The sequence below is a fragment of the Ambystoma mexicanum genome, chromosome 2q (assembly GCF_040938575.1).
Source record: "Ambystoma mexicanum isolate Mex_15411 chromosome 2q, UKY_AmexF1_1, whole genome shotgun sequence".
Lineage (NCBI taxonomy): Eukaryota > Metazoa > Chordata > Amphibia > Caudata > Ambystomatidae > Ambystoma > Ambystoma mexicanum.
In genome coordinates this window covers 695,721,819-695,726,818 of record NC_090924.1, presented here as the reverse complement: position 1 = coordinate 695,726,818, position 5,000 = coordinate 695,721,819, and the positions used below count along the sequence as shown (strand labels likewise).

Here is a 5,000-nt window from a genome sequence, read left to right as displayed (position 1 = left end):
ACAGAGTCCCCAATTCCCCCCCAAAAATAGTTTGTGCGTGACCGTATCTGGTTCGATGCCCGTCGCCAATGGTTGGCTGCTTTTAAGCCCATGGCCCAAGAGGCAGTGTTGGAAATTCCCCCTCCTTTGTAATGATGCGCTAGCGGCGAGCTGATGTATAAAGGTTTGGACATGCCTTCTGGGTGGGGACTGCCATGGCTCGCACCACTGTTGCATCCAGCTTGGTCTTTTGTATGTGTCTGCAGCCTGTGTGTGAGGTGCTGTGAGTGCTGCCATGTAGGTCCGGCGCAGGCTTGCGCCAAACTTTCACGTTGGTGTGTGCCACCTGGCAGGTACCAGCGGGCCCCATGAGACATCAGTGCCACAAAGCCTTTCAACTGAAAGCTGTCCCAGCACACCAGAGCGCAGCCTACCAGAGCTGTTTCTGTAGTGTAGTGGTTATCACTTCGAGACCGGGCAGAAACATGGTGCTGGTTTCTTTTTATTTCCACAATGTCAATCGGACACATTTGACCGCATGCAGGTTTCGACAGGCCGGCACTACGCCATGAGTGATCTGAGGCCAGCCCTTATTTGCACCCTGCAAACTGACCACTGGCTCCATCAGTGGGCGTTTCCTGCCATCCCTGGGTCCTTAAGTGAGTGTTTGGGTACTTTTGATGCAGAGATCGGGGCATGAAAACCGGCGCTGGCACCTGGCGACATTGGGTACTGAAGAATCTTTCCCAATCCTGCCCATAGCTGTCAGGGTGGCCAAGTGGTCTAAGGCGCCAGACTCAAGAGGCACAGCTCTTCCCTGCATCTGGGTGTTCTGGTCTCCGATTGGAGGCGTGGGTTCAAATCCCACTCCTGACAAGCCGGGCCCATTTTTTTGAGCACATTTCAGAGTGTAAGGCTTGCGGAAAACCTCGTGGGGGCCCCCGAATGCAGCTCCCGGCAAGCCTCCCTGTTCTCTTCTGCTGCCTTGCAACTGGAGCTGTCTGCCAGGGACGCCGCAGGCACACCTGCCCTTAAACCCCCACTGGCCCACGGCTGCAAAACCCGCATTTTCTAGTGGCTGGTTTGGTGGCATATGTCACTGAGCCCAGTCTACTCAGGAAGTGAAAAAAGTCCCCTTCACAGTTGGAGAAAGTGCTCTCCTGCCACCTGTCGGTCGTTGAAGGCACCACACCTCAGCAAAATAATAATAAAAAAACAGACATGCTCAGTCCAGGGGGCTGTAAAGGTATTTACATAGCAAGGACAGAGAGGCTGTTGGGAGATGACAGAAGCCATGCTGCCCCAGAGTTCTCTTCTGAAATTCGCAGGAATCCAGAGGTTGGAACGGGCTGAGGGAGTGCGCCTTCTTACCTCTGTCGGCTTTCAAGACACATCCTCCTGCTGGGAAGCTGCCCACCCTGAGCAGCACAGGTTTGCGCTCTAAGCCGGTCGGCCACATATATCTCGCCTGATCGAGCCTGATCGAGCCCGATCGAGCAGCAGCAGATGGCCTTTGGCCAGCGAAGGCTGCCGCTCTTCTTCTTGTTTCTCTGCTTGAGAGGCAGCTCAGTTCTCTGCGCTCGCGCCAGGGGCAGGCCACGTGACACGCTGGGATCAGGCCGTGGAGCGACTGGGGCATGGCGCCAGTGAGGTGGCTTGTTGGTCTAGGGGTATGATTCTCGCTGTGGGTGCTAGAGGTCCCGGGTTCAAATCCTGGATGAGCCCTTTTTTTTGGTGCGCCGAAAACAAAAGACACAGAGTCCCCAATTCCCCCCCAAAAATAGTTTGTGCGTGACCGTATCTGGTTCGATGCCCATCGCCAATGGTTGGCTGATTTTAAGCCCATGGTCCAAGAGGCAGTGTTGGAAATTCCCCCTCCTTTGTAATGATGCGCTGGCAGCGAGCTGATGTATAAAGGTTTGGACATGCCTTCTGGGTGGGGACTGCCGTGGCTCGCGTCACTGTTGCTTCCAGCTTGGTCTTTTGTATGTGTCTGCAGCCTGTGTGTGAGGTGCTGTGAGTGCTGCCATGTAGGTCCGGCGCAGGCTTGCGCCAAACTTTCACGTTGGTGTGTGCCACCTGGCAGGCACCAGCGGGCCCCATGAGACATCAGTGCCACAAAGCCTGTCAACTGAAAGCTGTCCCAGCGCACGAGAGCGCAGCCTACCAGAGCTGTTTCTGTAGTGTAGTGGTTATCACATTTGCCTAACACGCGAAAAGTCCCCGGTTTGAGACCGGGCAGAAACATGGTGCTGGTTTCTCTTTATTTCCACAATGTGAATCGGACACATTTGACCGCATGCAGGTTTCGACAGGTATGGACAGGCCGGCACTACGCCATGAGTGATCTGAGGCCAGCCCTTATTTGCATCCTGCAAACTGTCCACTGGCTCCATCAGTGGGCGTTTCCTGCTACCCCTGGGTCCTTAACTGAGTGTTTGGGTACTTTTGCTCCAGAGATCGGGGCATGAAAACTGACGCTGGCACCTGGCGACATTGGGTACTGAAGAATCTTTCCCAGGTCTGCCCATGGCTGTCAGAGTGGCCGAGTGGTCTAAGGCGCCAGACTCAAGAGGCGCAGCTCTTCCCTGCCTCTGAGTGTGCTGGTCTCCGATTGGAGGCGTGGGTTCAAATCCCACTCCTGACAAGCCGGGCTCATTTTTTTTAGCACATTTCAGAGTGTAAGGCTTGCGGAAAACCTCGTGGGGGCCCCCAAATGCAGCGCCCGGCAAGCCTCCCTGTTCTCTTCTGCTGCCTTGCAACTGGAGCTGTCTGCCAGAGACGCCGCAGGCACACCTGCCCTTAAACCCCCACTGGCCCACGGCTGCAAAACCCGCATTTTCTAGTGGCTGGCATGGTGGCATATGTCACTGAGCCCAGTCTACTCAGGAAGTGAAAAAAGTCCCCTTCACAGTTGGAGAAAGTGCTCTCCTGCCACCTGTCGGTCGTTGAAGGCACCACACCTCAGCAAAATAAAAATAAAAAAACAGACATGCTCAGTCCAGGGGGCTGTAAAGGTATTTACATAGCAAGGACAGAGAGGCTGTTGGGAGATGACAGAAGCCATGCTGCCCCAAAGTTCTCTTCTGAAATTCAGAGGAATCCAGAGGTTGGAGCGGGCTGAGGGAGTGCGCCTTCTTGCCTCTGTCGGCTTTCAAGACACATCCTCCTGCTGGGAAGCTGCCCACCCTGAGCAGCACAGGTTTGCGCTCTAGGCCGGTCGGCCACATATATCTCGCCTGATCTCGCCTGATCGAGCCCGATCGAGCGGCAGCAGATGGCCTTTGGCCAGCGAAGGCTGCCGCTCTTCTTCTTGTTTCTCTGCTTGAGAGGCAGCTCAGTCCTCTGCGCTTGCGCCAGGGACAGGCCACGTGACACGCAGGGGTCAGGCGGTGGAGCGACTGGGGCATGGCGCCAAGTGAGGTAAGCAGACCACCCCCCCCCCTACTGCTATTTGCATGCGGTGGCTCGTTGGTCTAGGGGTATGATTCTCGCTTAGGGTGCGAGAGGTCCCGGGTTCAAATCCCGGACGAGCCCTTTTTTTTGGAGCGCCGAAAACAAAAAACACAGAGTCCCCAATTCCCCCCCAAAAATAGTTTGTGCGTGACCGTATCTGGTTCGATGCCCGTCGCCAATGGTTGGCTGCTTTTAAGTCCATGGCCCAAGAGGCAGTGTTGGAAATTCCCCCTCCTTTGTAATGATGCGCTGGCGGCGAGCTGATGTATAAAGGTTTGGACATGCCTTCTGGGTGGGGACTGCCATGGCTCGCGCCACTGTTGCATCCAGCTTGGTCTTTTGTATGTGTCTGCAGCCTGTGTGTGAGGTGCTGTGTGTGCTGCCATGTAGGTCCGGCGCAGGCTTGCGCCAAACTTTCACGTTGGTGTGTGCCACCTGGCAGGCACCAGCGGGCCCAATGAGACATCAGTGCCACAAAGCCTTTCAACTGAAAACTGTCCCAGCACACGAGAGCGCAGCCTATCAAAGCTGTTTCTGTAGTGTAGTGGTTATCACGTTCGCCTAACACGCGAAAGGTCCCCGGTTCCACACCGGGCAGAAACATGGTGCTGGTTTCTTTTTATTTCCACAATGTCAATCGGACGCATTTGACCGCATGCAGGTTTCGACAGGTATGGACAGGCCGGCACTACGCCATGAGTGATCTGAGGCCAGCCCTTATTTGCACCCTGCAAACTGTCAACTGGCTCCATCAGTGGGCGTTTCTTGCCATCCATGGGTCCTTAAGTGAGTGTTTGGGTACTTTTGATGCAGAGATCGGGGCATGAAAACTGGCGCTGGCACCTGGCGACATTGGGTACTGAAGAATCTTTCCCAGTCCTGCCCATAGCTGTCAGGGTGGCCGAGTGGTCTAAGGCGCCAGACTCAAGAGGCGCAGCTCTTCCCTGCATCTGGGTGTTCTGGTCTCCGATTGGAGGCGTGGGTTCAAATCCCACTCCTGACAAGCCGGGCCCATTTTTTTGAGCACATTTCAGAGTGTAAGGCTTGCGGAAAACCTCGTGGGGGCCCCCGAATGCAGCTCCCGGCAAGCCTCCCTGTTCTCTTCTGCTGCCTTGCAACTGGAGCTGTCTGCCAGGGACGCCGCAGGCACACCTGCCCTTAAACCCCCACTGGCCCACGGCTGCAAAACCCGCATTTTCTAGTGGCTGGTTTGGTGGCATATGTCACTGAGCCCAGTCTACTCAGGAAGTGAAAAAAGTCCCCTTCACAGTTGGAGAAAGTGCTCTCCTGCCACCTGTCGGTCGTTGAAGGCACCACACCTCAGCAAAATAAAAATAAAAAAACAGACATGCTCAGTCCAGGGGGCTGTAAAGGTATTTACATAGCAAGGACAGAGAGGCTGTTGGGAGATGACAGAAGCCATGCTGCCCCAGAGTTCTCTTCTGAAATTCGCAGGAATCCAGAGGTTGGAACGGGCTGAGGGAGTGCGCCTTCTTACCTCTGTCGGCTTTCAAGACACATCCTCCTGCTGGGAAGCTGCCCACCCTGAGCAGCACAGGTTTGCG

The 5,000-nt window shown here is 55.3% G+C and overlaps 2 non-coding genes across 2 annotated transcripts; both read left to right on the top strand.

Moving 5' to 3' along the window:
* Positions 1–3,444: 3,444 nt before the first annotated feature.
* TRNAP-AGG (transfer RNA proline (anticodon AGG)) lies at positions 3,445–3,516 on the top strand. Its single transcript has one exon. It is a non-coding gene; the product is annotated as a tRNA-Pro (tRNA).
* An 810-nt stretch (positions 3,517–4,326) lies between these two features.
* On the top strand, positions 4,327–4,438 carry TRNAL-CAA (transfer RNA leucine (anticodon CAA)). The gene is made up of 2 exons: positions 4,327–4,364; positions 4,393–4,438. It is a non-coding gene; the product is annotated as a tRNA-Leu (tRNA).
* The last annotated feature ends 562 nt before the right edge of the window (positions 4,439–5,000 follow it).